General features: G+C 45.3%; 1 protein-coding gene and 1 pseudogene across 20 annotated transcripts in view; one reads left to right on the top strand and one right to left on the bottom strand.

The window, feature by feature from the left end:
• ASH1L (ASH1 like histone lysine methyltransferase) overlaps positions 1 to 11,394 on the bottom strand; it is a 233,177-nt gene extending 221,783 nt beyond the window's left edge. For 7 of the 20 annotated variants that reach the window (XR_012413526.1, XM_074041027.1, XM_045373623.3 and 4 more), the window contains exons 1-2: positions 10,960 to 11,119; positions 10,347 to 10,483 (exon numbers count right to left, since the gene is read on the bottom strand). The gene's annotated coding sequence lies outside the window, so the exon portion shown is untranslated. Of the gene's footprint in view, positions 1 to 2,977; positions 3,063 to 10,346; positions 10,486 to 10,879; positions 11,120 to 11,279 lie in introns of those variants that run through there. The other 13 variants (XM_074041031.1, XM_045373666.2, XM_065532443.1 and 10 more) reach the window with 9 other exon arrangements.
• The window catches only part of LOC123569411 (uncharacterized), a 44,734-nt pseudogene continuing 41,044 nt past the window's right edge, over positions 10,366 to 14,055 (top strand).

Raw genomic sequence — 14,055 nt, 5'->3', positions numbered from 1 at the left:
ACCTGGCTCTTCCCACTTGTAGGAAATCACCCTAACCTTCCCTTTCTCACCACAGATTTAACAACTTCTCCACCTTGGACAAAAATATTACATAGTATGCATTGTAGTATGCTTGTTAACATAGGCATATGTATTACATAGTTTTACTGTAATATGTTTGTTAATATGTTCCTCCTATTAGAATTTTTTTTTCTTTTGATAGGAAATCTCGCTCTATCACCCAGGCAAGAGTGCAGTGGCAAGATCTCGGCTCACTGCAACCTCTGCCACCCAGGTTCAAGCAATTCTACTGCCACAGCCTCCTAAGTAGCTGGGACTACAGGCGTGTGCCACCACACCTGGCTAATTTTTATATTTTTAGTAGAGATCGCGTTTCACCATGTTGGCCAAGCTGGTCTCGAACTCCTGACCTTGTGATCTGCCCACCTCAGCCTCCCCAAGTGTGAGCCACTGCACCCGGCCCGAGTTTTTTGGTTTTTTTTTTTTCTTTTTTTTTTTTTAAGACGGAGTCTCACTTTGTTACCCAGGATGGAATGCAATGGCGTGATCTTGGCTCACTGCAAAACGTCTCCCGGGTTCATGCCATTCTCCCGCCTCAGCCTCCCAACTAGCTGGGACTACAGGTGCCCACCACCGCGCCCAGAAAATTTTTTTGTATTTTTTAGTAGAGATGGGGTTTCACCATGTTAGCCAGGATGGTCTCGATCTCCTGACCTTGTGATCCGCCCACCCTGGCCTCCCAAAGTGCTGGGATTACAGGCGTGAGCCACCGCATCCGGCAAATTTTTTTTTCTTTAGAGACAGGGTCTCACTGTCACACAGGCTGGAGTACAGTGGTGCGATTACAGTTTACTGCAGCCTTAATCTCCCAGGCTCAAGTGGTTCTCTCACCTCAGCCTCCCAAGTAGCTGGGACCACACTTGGCAAAATTTTTTTTTTTAATTTATGTATTTATTTTTTGTTTTGGAGACAGAATTTCACTCTTGTTGCCCAGGCTGGAGTGCAATGGCACAATCTCGGCTCACTGAAACCTCTGCCTCTTGAGTTCAAGTGATTCTCCTGCCTCAGCCTTCCGAGCAGCTGGGATTAAAGGCATGTGCCCCCATGCCCAGCTAACTCTGTATTTTTAGTAGAGACGGGATTTCTCCATGTTGGTCAGGCTGGTCTCAAACACCCAACCTCAGGTGATCCACCTGTCTCGGCCTCCCAAAGCGCTGGGATTACAGGTGTGAGCCACCAAGCCCAGCCCGAACTTTTAATTTTTTTAGTAACCAGGTCTCCCTATGTTGCCTAGGCTGGTCTTAAACTCCTGGGCTCAAGCAATCCTCCTGCCTTGGCCTCCCACAGAGCTAGGATTACATCTGAGATTTAAAAAAAAAAAAACTGTATGTCTTTTCCCTACATCTAAGCACAGAAATGGGTATAGTGGAAGCACTGGAAAAATGTTAGTCAGTGGAAGGAGGAATGAATGAATACAAAACAAAAAAATGAATGGCTTGTTAAAGTAAATTAAACTCAGCCAGGTGCAGTGGCTCACACCTATAATCGCAGCACTTTGGGAGGCTGAGGTGGGCGGATCACCTGAAGGTCAAGAGTTAGAGATCAGCCTGGCCAACATGGTGAAATCCCATCTCTACTAAAAACACAAAAATTAGGCAGGCGGGGTGGCATGCACCGGTAGTCCCAGCTACTCAGGAGGCTGTGAAACAGGAGAATCACTTGAACCCAGGCGGGCAGAGGTTGTAGTGAGCTGAGATCATGCCACTACACTTCAGCTTTGGGGACAGAGTGAGACACTGTCTCAAAAAAAAAAAAAGAAAAAGGAATTAAGAGTCTGACCTACAGTTATTTGACTTTCTTCCTCTTAAACACACAGGCCGGTGCCGTGGCTCACGCCTCTAATGCCAGCAGCAGTTTGGGAGGCCGATGCGGGCGGATCACTTGAGGTCAAGAGTTCAAGATCAGCCTAGTCAACATGGTGAAACCCCGTCTCTACTAAAAATACAAAAGTTCGTTGGGCACAGTGGCTTCCACCTGTAGTCCCAGCTACTCAGGAGGCTGAGGCAGGAGAATCACTTGAACCAAGGAGGCAGAGGTTGCAGTGAGCCGAGATAGTGCCACTGCACTCCAGGTCTGGGTGACAGAGCGAGACTCTATCCCAAAAAAAAAAAAAAAAAAAAACTTAAATAAAATTAACTTAAATCTCTAACTCATTGTGGTTTAAAAAATGACTGCTCTTTTTCATTTGATCTTTTTCATCTAAACTTTAACTTCCAAACATGTGCTGTCATTTAGTTAGATGAAATCTCTACTTATGTGATATATGTATCCTCCAGTCTTTGAAGACCTTTATACTGTAATAATGTTTACCCAGTAATCATTAAACATGATTGATTCATGACCCCCACCCCCAAAATTTTCTCAAATGACAGCATTATCAGTGTCTTCTTTCAAAGACAATTTTTTAAATTCTCTCCATTCAACTCTCCTAAGTTTTTATCAGCAAATATTTAAACTCTGGAGTTTTTAATTTCAGAGTGCTGAATTTAAGAAACGTTGAGGAATGTGTCCTCCACTTTTAAAAAAATGTTATTTATACCAAGAAACCATGATATAGCTACTTTATAATCTAATACACTGTCTTCCTACAGTCTTAGGGCAAATAAAACTGAATGAGAAGAGTCAGATATGTTATCAAGTGTGGAAAAGAGATTGAACAAAATGTATAATCAGAAGATTAAGTCAAAGATTCATGACTTATTTACTGTGGGACTATAAGATATAACAAAAATGATGAAACTTTCACTACCGATGAAACTCACATGCATCTGAGTTATAACTATCAATCTTTTGCGGTAGGAAAGAATATATTTCTAAATTCTACTGTATTAGCAACCACTTAAAATCGTTACAGTCTCATTCATCTTCATAACTTAATTGTAAATGTACTTCCTTTTTCTATAATGTTTGTACTCACCGTGATAACCACACTGTGACATGGTTCACATTTCAGTATGCAACATATGCAATGGTATGGACTTTCAAATGTCCACAGAGAATGCCTACAATTAGAATTTCAAAGTTTAAAACAACGTGCATTTCATTCTCTTCAATAGCAAGTTGATTTTATCCCAATTTCAGCTACTGTTCAACATCACCAAGGCCATTTGATTTCTCTGTGATGACTGGATCCCACTGGAAAACCTAGGGACTAAGGCTAGGCACGATGGCTCATGCCTGTAATCCCAGCACTTTGGGAGGCCAAGGCGAGCAGGTCACCAGGTAAGGAGATCGAGACCACCCTGGCCAACACAGTGAAATCCCGACTCTACTAAAAATACAAAAACTAGCCGGGCGTGGTGGCGCACGCCTGTAGAAGAGAGACTGAAGCAGAAGAATCACTTGAACCCAGGAGGTGGAGGTTGCAGTGAGCCAAGATCGTACCACTGTACTTCAGCCTGGGCAACAGAGCGAGACTCTGTCTCAAAAAAAAAAAAAGAAAAGAGAAAAATGAAAATCTAGGAACTGAAAATAGAAAACATTTTTTAGCATCTTGTTGCTATGACTAAAAAATTGTTAAGAAACCCTTTATTTCTCTCTTGTACATTTGAAAAAAGCTGATAAGCTATTCTGAATAACATAGGAACTGTTCTAAATGTTCAACGCAAACATCGAAAGCAATGATGTGAACTATTTACCTCATTTCTTCTTAACTGGCAAAGGGAATTCCCTATTGATAAGTAATATGAATTAGAAGTAGATGGTGTGAGTAGTTTAGTTCCAACTATGATCAGATACTTTAAAAGTTAATATAAACCTAACCACGAAGAAGTAATTCCTCACTTAACAATGAAAAGAATGTAAACACTTAAGTATTTATGGATGAAATTACATAATAACTGGAAGATTTGCTTTAAAATAAGCAAGAAGGGAAGCAGGGACGGGGCTGGTAGATGTGGAAACAGTGTGGTAACTGTGTTGATAACTGTTGAAGCTGGATGTTGAGTACATGAAGGCTCATTATGCTATTCTCTTTATTTATATATATGTTTGCAATTTGCCACATTAAAGAAATAAAAAGCTGACCGGCCACAAAATGTGGCTCACATTTCTCAGCACTTTTGGAGGCCAAGGTGGGAGGACCACGTGAGCCCAAGAGTTCAAGACCATCCTGGGCAATATAGTAAGACTCCACCTGTACATAAAATTTAAAAATTAACCAGATGCGGTGGCATACACCTGTGGTCCCAAACACTGGAGTGGCTAAAGCAGGAGGATCATCTGAGCCTGGGAATTCCAGTATAGTCTGGGCAACACAGCCAGACCCCAGCTCTAAAAAATTAGAATATATATATATATATATATATATATTTTTTTTTTTTTTTTTTAAAGACAGAGTCTCACTCTGTCGCCCAGACTGGAGTGCAGTGGCGCGATCTCAGCTCACTGCAACCTCTGCTTCCCAGGTTCAACTGATTCTTCTGCCTCAGCCTCCCGAGTAGCTGGGACTACAGGCACAAGTCACCCATGCCTAATTTTTTATATTTTTAGTAGAGACGCGGTTTCACCATGTTAGCCAGGATGGTCTCGAACTCCTGACCTCATGATCCGCCCACCTCGACCTTCCAAAGTGCTGGGATTACAGGTGTGAGCCATGCGCCTGGCCAAAATATTTTTAAATGAACAAAATTGCCCAGGTGTGGTGGCTCATGCCTGTAATTCCAGCAATTTGGGAGTTTGAAGAGGGAGGACTGCTGAAGTTCGAGACCAGTGGGGGCAACACAGTGAGACTCCATCTCTACAAAAAAATTAAAAATTAGCCAGGTGTAGTGGCATGTGCCTATAATCCCAGTTACTTGGGACAACGGAAGGACTGCCTGAGCCCAAGAGGTAGAGCACACCATAAGTTATGCTCGTACCACGGGGACTCTAGCTCGGGTGACACAGTAAGACCCTGTTTCAAAAAAAAATCTTTTTTAGTTAGATGGAAAAAAGTATACAACCTTGGCATCAACTTGTGTCTGAGGGCAAATGACTAAAGACTATGAAAAGCAAATATAATACTACAATGAAAATTTCATAGATTTCCGAACATGAAAACTTAGATATTAGTGAAGAAAATACAACTCTGAAACAGCAATAAGATTATTGGTTAAATTTCTGTCATCACTAGAAGTCTTTTTTTTTTTTTTTTTTTTTTGAGACAGAGTCTCGCTCTGTCACCCAGGTTGGAGTGCAGTGGAACAATCTTCGCTCACTGCAAGCTCTGCCTCCCGGGTTCACATCATTCTCCTGCCTCAGCCTCCTGAGAAGCTGGGACTACAGGCACCCACCACCACGCTCGGCTAATTTTTTTTTTTTTTTGTATTTTTAGTAGAGACGAGGTTTGTGTTAGCCAAGATGGTCTCAATCTCCTGACCTCGTGATCCACCCACCTCAGCCTCCCAAAGTGCTGGGATTATAGGCCACCACGCTCGGCCTAGAAGTCATTATTTTAAAATTAATTTTGATAAATACCACATTCTGCCAATTACAGGCCTGATGAGGCAGGCACTAAAAAAGCAATTTGTAAAACATGAAAGACTGTTATCAACTATGATGACAAGTAATAAGAAAATCTAGCCTCTTCGTATGAAAAAATATAAATGAAAAAACACTACTAAAACTAATTTTAAGGAAAATGATAACAGAAACTAGCAGCAACAAAACAAAAATGAACTAGTTGCATTTCCACCTCTTGTGGCACCCAGGTTTAAAATACTACATGCTGCTGAAAAGTCTGGCCTAAGCAGATCTCACAACAGATTATAGTGATGCTGTATACCACCTTTAAAAGACTCAGATCAATACACATAACTTAAATAGCAATACAAAGTTATTTTAAATGGAGACCACCACCACCACAATCTCACACACGGTAAGACTTCTCCACTGTGTGCTTCCACATTATCTTGGGCAGAAATGAAGGTGGCCAATTCAATATTAATAAAGCATGGAGGAAGACTCAGAATAAAGGCTTAAGTGGAATTGCTAATACTGTAAAGACACAGTACCTAGCAAGTTGTTAAGAAGTGATGTGGCCGGGCGCAGTGGCTCAAGCCTGTAATCCCAGCACTTTGGGAGGCCGAGACGGGCGGATCACGAGGTCGGGAGATCGAGACCATCCTGGCTAACATGGTGAAACCCCGTCTCTACTAAAAAATACAAAAAACTAGCCGGGCGAGGTGGCGGGCGCCTGTAGTCCCAGCTACTGGGGAGGCTGAGGCAGAATGGCGGGAACCCGGGAGGCGGAGCTTGCAGTGAGCTGAGATCCGGCCACTGCACTCCAGCCTGGGCGGCAGAGCGAGACTCCATCTCAAAAAAAAAAAAAGAAGTGATGTGCCAGAGGAGGCCGGGCGCGGTGGTTCACACCTGTAATCCCAAGCACTTTGGGAGGCCAAGGTGGGTGGATTACCAGAGGTCAGGAGTTTGAGACCAGCCTGACCAACATAGCAAAACCCCATCTCTACTAAAAATACAAAAAAAAAAAATAGCCGGGCATGGTGGCACACGCCTGTAATCCCAGCTATTGGGGAGGCTGAGGCAGGAGAATCACTTGAACCCAGGAGGCGGAGGTTACAGCGAGCCGAGATCACGCTGTTGCACTCTAGCCTGGGAGACAAGAGCGAAACTCCGTCTCAAAAAATAAAAATAAAAAAAGTGATGTGCAGTATTCTATTTCAGAATACAACTCAAGAGTAGAACATGAAAATCCTTTCCCTTTTCTTAAATAGACAGTGTTTTGCACTATTGCCCAGGCTGGAGTGCAGTAGCACCACCATGGCTCACAGCAGCTTCCAACTCCTGGGTCAAGTAATTCCCCCGTCTCAGCCTCCAGAGTACCTAGGACTACAGGCATTCATGCTAATTTTTTAACTTTCTGTAGAAATGGGGTATTCCTGTGTTGCCCAGGCTGGTATCAAATGCCTGGGCACAAGTGATCCTCCTGGCTCAGCCTCCCAAAGCACTGGGATTATAGGGATAAGCCACTATGCCAGGCCCCAGGCCCCCTTTTTCTTTTTTTCTTTTTTCTTTTTTTTTTTTTTTTGAGACAGAGTCACTCTGTCGACTCACTGCAACCTCCACCTCAGGGATTCAAGAGATCCTCCTGCCTCGGCATCCCAACTAGCTGGGACTACCGGCACATGCCATCACACCTGGCTAATTTTTGTACTTTTAGTAGAGACAGGGTTTTGCCATGTTAGCCAGGCTGGTCTCGAACTCCTGACCTCAGGTGATCCATCCTCTTCAGCATCCCAAAGTATTACAGGTGAAAGCCACCATGCCCAGAGACATAAAAACTTTTTTACATAAACGTACTGTAGAAATACATCCAAAAACAAGGTAAGGAATATAAATGTTTGCCTTCTTTTTAAACCAATAGTTCCTTTATACAAAAACACCAGAGGAGGCCGGGCGCAGTGGCTCACCCCTTTAATCCCTGCACTTTTGGAGGCCGAGGCGGGTGATTTACCTGAGGTCAGGAGTTCCAGACCAGCCTGACCAACATGGAGAAACCCCATCTCTACTTAAAATACAAAATTAGCAGGGCGTGGTGGCACATGCCTGTAATCCCAGCTACTCAGGAGGCTGAGGCAAGAGAGTCACTTGAACCTAGGAGGCAGAGGTTGCAGTGAGCTGAGAGAGCACCATTGCACTCCAGCCTGTCAACAAGAACAAAACTCCATCTCAAAAAAAAAAAACACCAGACGATACAAAACGTATTTTTTTAAAGTACAAAGTTGTATACAGAGTGTAAACACTTAATGCTTATTCAAAGAGTAAGTAGTGGCAAAAATTCTTTGCAATTGGGTAACAAAATTTCAACTTCTAGGAATGTTTCCCTCTTCTATGTCGTTTTGAGACCCGCCACCATCAAACACTTCACAGACTCAACTGAATTAGCATCTCTTCAAGCACAGAGACCATATATTATTCATTTCTGTATCTCCTGCATAGGGCTAACTCAGTGTTTGTTATAACTAAGCTAAACTCCAAGATAGGAGCTTCAAATCACCTCAGGCCCAATCCAAAACTGAAAAAAGACAAACCTACTTCTCAGAGTTTAGGAACAAAAATATACTGACAAAGAACAAAGCCATAGATACTTTGTGCTACATTAGCTTCCCTTATCACCAAATTCAGAGTTGGTTACTAACACTGCAGAAATACATTTGTGACGATAAAAAGAATACATAAAAAACATGGATCCTAAAGTTCTGCTGTCAACATGTTCAACTACTATCACAGACTCCTTCACCTTAAACGCATACTAACATCCACACACCCCAACAAAGAAAATGAAAGGTTTTCAAATGAGACCTAAATATAAATTGGCTCTATTTCATTACACTTTAAGTTCCTAAAATCCTATGTATAAATCATGTGATTGTGCTTATGCTCATCTTCTAACTTGAGGGCCCAGTGTCTTTCATCAGATTCTCAGAAGGATAAATGACCCCCAAAAACTTTTAAGAACCACTAATCTAGCCTATCAAGAAACATCCCATTTTCCAGAATACAGTTAAGTTGGCTTAGTTCATGCACTCTTCCCTCATATTCACAGATGGGATTCTTACTATATGAAATCAATCTTTCAAAGGATTCCTTCAGCCCAGCCAAGAAGTTCCAACATCCACAGGTACATATATTAACAATCACCAGAACCCAAAAACCAGTTCTCTGATTTTAATTCCACACTGCTTCACTCAACTTAATATCTGCCACTGTCAAAACAACTCCCCTCAGGTTGTACCCAGGCTATTTACAGAGATACCCTGATTATCCTCACCCCAAGGCATGGACGATTTATTGAACAGGCAGTCAACAAATACTTGTTGAATGAATGAAAAAGGATCCTTCCTCCCACAGATTTCAAGTTAAGCTGTCAGCACCCATGCAGCTGCTCTGGTAGAGGTTAAGCTGTGAAAGCCTTCTCTCCCTCACACATACAACCTCAAGTGTCAGAAATGCTCTGCTTCCCCCATAAACAAAATAATATAGCCATGGATATGCATTTCATACAGGTCAGACCGGGCAAGGACATCTACTTTCCACATACATATCTGACACAATCGGTCTCCTCCAAATACAATCCAACCAGTCATATGTGCTCCTATCTTTCCAACATACTCAGATTTGCCGACAAAGACTTCCTGAGGCACCATGGTATGCTGAATATACTGCTGCAGCAGTAGTGAAAATATGGGAGTTACAGTCTCAACTTTGTCACCAATTTAATATGCGGCCTTGGAGAAGTTCTCTCCTTATGCCTAAATTAACTATTTTGTAAAATGGAAGAAAGCATCCTACCATTTTCACAGAGATTTAGTATCACAAAGAAATTGAAAGCGCTTTCTTATTGTATTTCTAAACTATTACTATAAACCCGCGACAACAAATAAGGCCACCCATTCTTTACAGCTTTGTAGCAATGATTCTGTTAAAGATATTTTGGGCCTTCACATTTACACAACTCACTCTAACCAAAGGCACAAACTATTAAGACCACAACTGGCTATGCTAAGTTTCTCCCCTCCATGACCTCACAGACACATGCTGTATAGAACACTACCATTGCCACTCTTTCCCAACAAGTAACTAGGGGCTCCCAATCCCTAAAATACACACACATATCAACCTGCAAGGAACCTCCCAACATTTATTCAAGAAATAAGCTAACTTATAACGGGAACTCCATTACACTTACACAAATCAAGGCAAACTCTTCCGGAAACACTTTCCATCCTCGCATACACACACCAACACAGCCGCTACACATCAACAGACCATCTGTCTTCTAGACCAAAAACACCTCTTTCCATGTACAAACTAATCAGTGACATTTATTAAACTTACAACACTGAGATCATCCTGCCGTTCCTACATACCGTTCAACGCGGCAGGGACACCACAGACCTTGTCACACAGGTAAACTCCCCTCTCAGGATCGTGTCCCCGACCACTCTTATCCCTTAATTAAGCACACACAAACTGGACTATGGGGGAGGCTCCGATCATGCCTACAAACACAAACTAACCTGTCAGGGGCACAGACGACTCCGCCTCCACTCGCTTACTTTCCAGCCCCCTCCGGGAGTCCGCCTGTCAGGGACACCCCTTCACCCGGCCTGGAGGGACTTCCCGGTAGGCTCAGGATCCCCCTCCCTGCTCTCCCCTCCCCCATCTTCACCACTGCTCTCCCGGAGGTCCAGGTCCGGGAGATGACAGTGGCTCCCAGGAAGCCCAGGATTCAATCGCTGAGAGAGTGCTTAGGCCCGAAGGCCTGCCCAAATCGTTCTACTCACCGTGTCGGAGGCCGAGGCCGAGAGCGACGAGAGTGCAGGGAAGTGGGGAAGAGGGGGTGGCCGCCAGGCTCCTCCGCTTCCCTGGGTCCACGGCGGATCCCTCCCGCTTGTCAGGAGGCGGCCAGCGGGTAAGCTGACTGGCGGAAATGCGAGAGAGGAGAAGGGAAAGGTGGAGGCTAAAGGGGGCAAACTGAGGGGAGGCGGGTCCCGCAACCGAGACTGGGATCGTCTCCCCTCCGCAAAGCGAACCCAAAATGGCGGCGGGAGCGGCGGCGGCGGCGGCAGCAGAGTGGCGGCGGTGGCGGCGGCTGCTCCTCCAGAGGGGAGGGAGCGAAGGGCGCCTAGCGCCCCCCCAACCTCCCACTCCTCCCTCTTCGCGTTCTTCCCCACCGTCCCCCGCTCCGCCCGACTCCGGCCGCGTAGCGCGCACGCCCGCCCGCAAGCGTACGAGTGTCTACGGGCTAGTCGCTGGCTGCTCCCACCAACCACCACCTTCGGCCGCCCAGCGCGCCAGCCAGCCCGTACGCGCTCACCCACGGGAACCTCCTCGCCCAGTCCCCCACTCCCCCTCAGGCCCTGTCAAGCCGGCTCCGGCGCAGGCCCTCACGCGTACCTTAAGCGGCGCGAGCCCAAGCCTCCTCCTCCTCCACCTCCTCCACCTCCTCTTCTCTCCTCCCCCCTTCCCCGCCCCCACGGCCACCAACCGCCGCCACGGCCGCCGCCGCCGCCGCCGCCGCCGCCGCCGCCACCGCCGCCGCCAGCCCCCCCCAACCCTCCACCCCTCGCGCGTGCGCCTCCCACAATCCCCCCCGCGGGACTGTTCCATTCCTGTCGGCTGCAAGGGCAGGAGAGGAAGGGACGGGAAGAGCGGGTCGGGGCTTGACGTTTGACTGGAATTGCCAGAGTGGCGGCCCGAGCCCCACGACAACCTACCTCCCTAGGCTCGTTGCCGTGGCGCTGCGGCTCGCCTCCCCCTGCTCCTCCTCCTGCTCGAGACCGCGGAGAGCGGATCGAGGGCTGCCTAGCGCCCCTCTGCCGGCCGGTGGTTGGAGGCCGCGGCGGCTGCGCGTTGAGTCGTTTCCTGCCGGATGACCTGAGCCTACTTCGCAGTCGCAGGACGAGTGCTTTGGAGCCGGTCCCAGGCGGTGTGTGCCGGTCGCCTAGCCAGGAGAACTGGTCCTCGACTCACGGTGAGGGAATGGACCGACACGGGGGTTGTACCGCTGAGGAAAAGGAGCGGGACTCCGGACCTCCAGGAGGTAGGGAGTGAGGCCAGTAGGACCGGCGCACCTCCGGGGGGATTCCTTCCGGACGCTGAGTTGCCAACCTGAGACCCGAGGAAGTTCGGCACGATGGTCTGCTTTTTGTTGTTGTTAACCTGCCTCGGATTTCTCGAAGTTCACAACACTGTCCATATGCGATGATGTTTGTTTGCCCTTGACGCACTTAACTCATGGATGGTACTTCTTCAGCCTCGTTAGGCAGGCTGATGATAGAGGATGAAGAAACCATGTGTTTCTCATTCAGTTCTGGACTCAGTCTCCGTTTTCTTCCTTCAGCAAGTTATTTTTCTTAGTTCCTTATCAAAAATTGTACATAAAAATTAGGCAACTCCAAACATGCCTCCAGGGTTGATGTGTGAAATAATAATATAATATATTAAAATGGAATTAGGTCCTAGGCATAGGGCAAGTGCAGAATATTGCCGTGTTGTCATTTACAGTTGTTGATATCGATAAGGTTTGTGGGTGTAATTGGTAGTGTTCTGTCCCTCCAAGTCGTTAATAAAACAAAGCAAACATAGACCTGTTAGGTTTCTGTGGCTACTGAATATTTGTTTCTCAAAACACTTGACTGATATTTGGTAATTGAATGCAGCAGAAATACAGACGATTAAAGTCCACAAATAATTCTAAAGTTTACTTGATCTAGTAGTTTTTACCTTTACCCAAAGGGTAAAGCAGAATAAATTACCGGAAGGATCTACTTGGATTTCCCTTTCTTTCACATTTGTGGACTCCTGGGGATACAGGAAATAATTCAAAAATGACTGTTCAAAAGCCCATGCAAGGCCAGGCGCGGTGGCTAACGCTTGTAATCCCAGCGCTTTGGGAGGCCGGGGTGGGCGGATGACCTGAGGTCAGGAATTCGAGACCAGCCTGGCCAACATGGCGAAATCCCGTCTCTACTAAAAATACAAAAATTAGCCAGGCATGGTGGCAGGCGCCTGTAATCCCAGCTACTGAGGAGGCCGAGGCAGGAGAATCGCTTGAACCCGGGAAGCGGAGGTTGCAGTGAGCCGAGATTGTGCCATTGCCCTCCAGCCTAAGCAACAAGAGTGAAACTCCCTCTGAGGAAAAAAAAAAAAGCCTTTGCAACCTCCAAAATTCAAGTAGACAGTCCCAAATTTCCCCTTTAGGATATGTGGACTAAGTGTTGTTTACTTGTTTTATTTAAGGTAAAGAGGAAAGCAGCCTTAATTACCTCATTGTATGTTTTCTTAACCAAGTCCCACACTTTCATGGAGCCCACTTGTTTACCAATCTTTTGTAGTTGCATACGTGCAAGTGTATTATGCTACCAACAACTTTTTTTATTTGAGAGCAGGGACTATGTCTACTACTTAATTTACATAAAGCATCACAGGCTAGTGCAAAGCAAGTCACAGAAATATTCAAATGAGGCTGGGCATGGTGGCTTACGCCTGTAATCCCAGCACTTTGGGAGGCCAAGGTGGGTGGATCACGAGGTCACAAGTTCAAGACCAGCCTAGCCAACATAGTGAAACCCTGTCTACTAAAATTACAAAAAATTAGCCGGGTGTGGTGGCGGGCACCTGTAATCCCAGCTACTCGGGAGGCTGAGGCAGGAGAATCGCTTGAACCCGGGAGGCGGAGGTTGCAGTGAGTGGAGATTGCACCACTGCATTCTATCCTGGGCAACAATGCGAGACAGTCTTAAAAAGAAAAAAAAAAATCCAAAAAAAATTAGGTGGGCATGGTGGAGCACCTGTAGTCCCAGCTACTTGGTAGGCTGAGGCAGTAGAGTCGCTTGAACCTAGGAGGGAGAGGTTGCAGTGAGTCAAGATCACGTCTTTGCAGTCCAGCCTGGGCGACAAGAGCGAAACTCCGTCTCAAAAAAAAAAAAAAGAAAAGAAAAGAAATATTGAAATGAATGTCAGATACTTAAAAATACCAAAAGAGAAAGGCAATTAGCATTTGTGGACTACCATGCCAGGGGAATGCGTATTCCTGTTTAATCCTTACTATAAACAACACTTTGAGATAGATAATCTTACCCTCATTTTACAGAAGAGAAGCCTGAGGCCCAGAGAAGTCCAGTAACAATCTTTAGTTTGCCTGTCTCTTAAAAGCATTACTTTTTTCACTACACATTTTCTTCAAAGTAAAATTTCTCATCAGCAGCATAATTGCTGTGCTTCAAAGAAAAAAAAATGCCTTTAATGGAATTTCACTACACCAGTGTATAGGGAGAGTTACTTACATATGGTCTCTGTGTTAAAGTAACTTTCAGTAACTATAATGATCAATGAATTATCAACTACATATAAGCAAATGAGATAGGATTCTGTTTTTTCATATATGCCCCAGAGCCAACTAGAGACTAAAATATATTAAGTGCTCAATGAAATGACCTCACTGAATGAACAAACCCTGAATTATTTGAACCAATGAAGTTAGAATAATGG

The sequence above is a fragment of the Macaca fascicularis genome, chromosome 1, assembly GCF_037993035.2.
Source record: "Macaca fascicularis isolate 582-1 chromosome 1, T2T-MFA8v1.1".
NCBI lineage: Eukaryota > Metazoa > Chordata > Mammalia > Primates > Cercopithecidae > Macaca > Macaca fascicularis.
The sequence above is the reverse complement of the archived record's forward strand: the minus strand, read 5'-3'. Positions and strand labels throughout refer to the sequence as shown.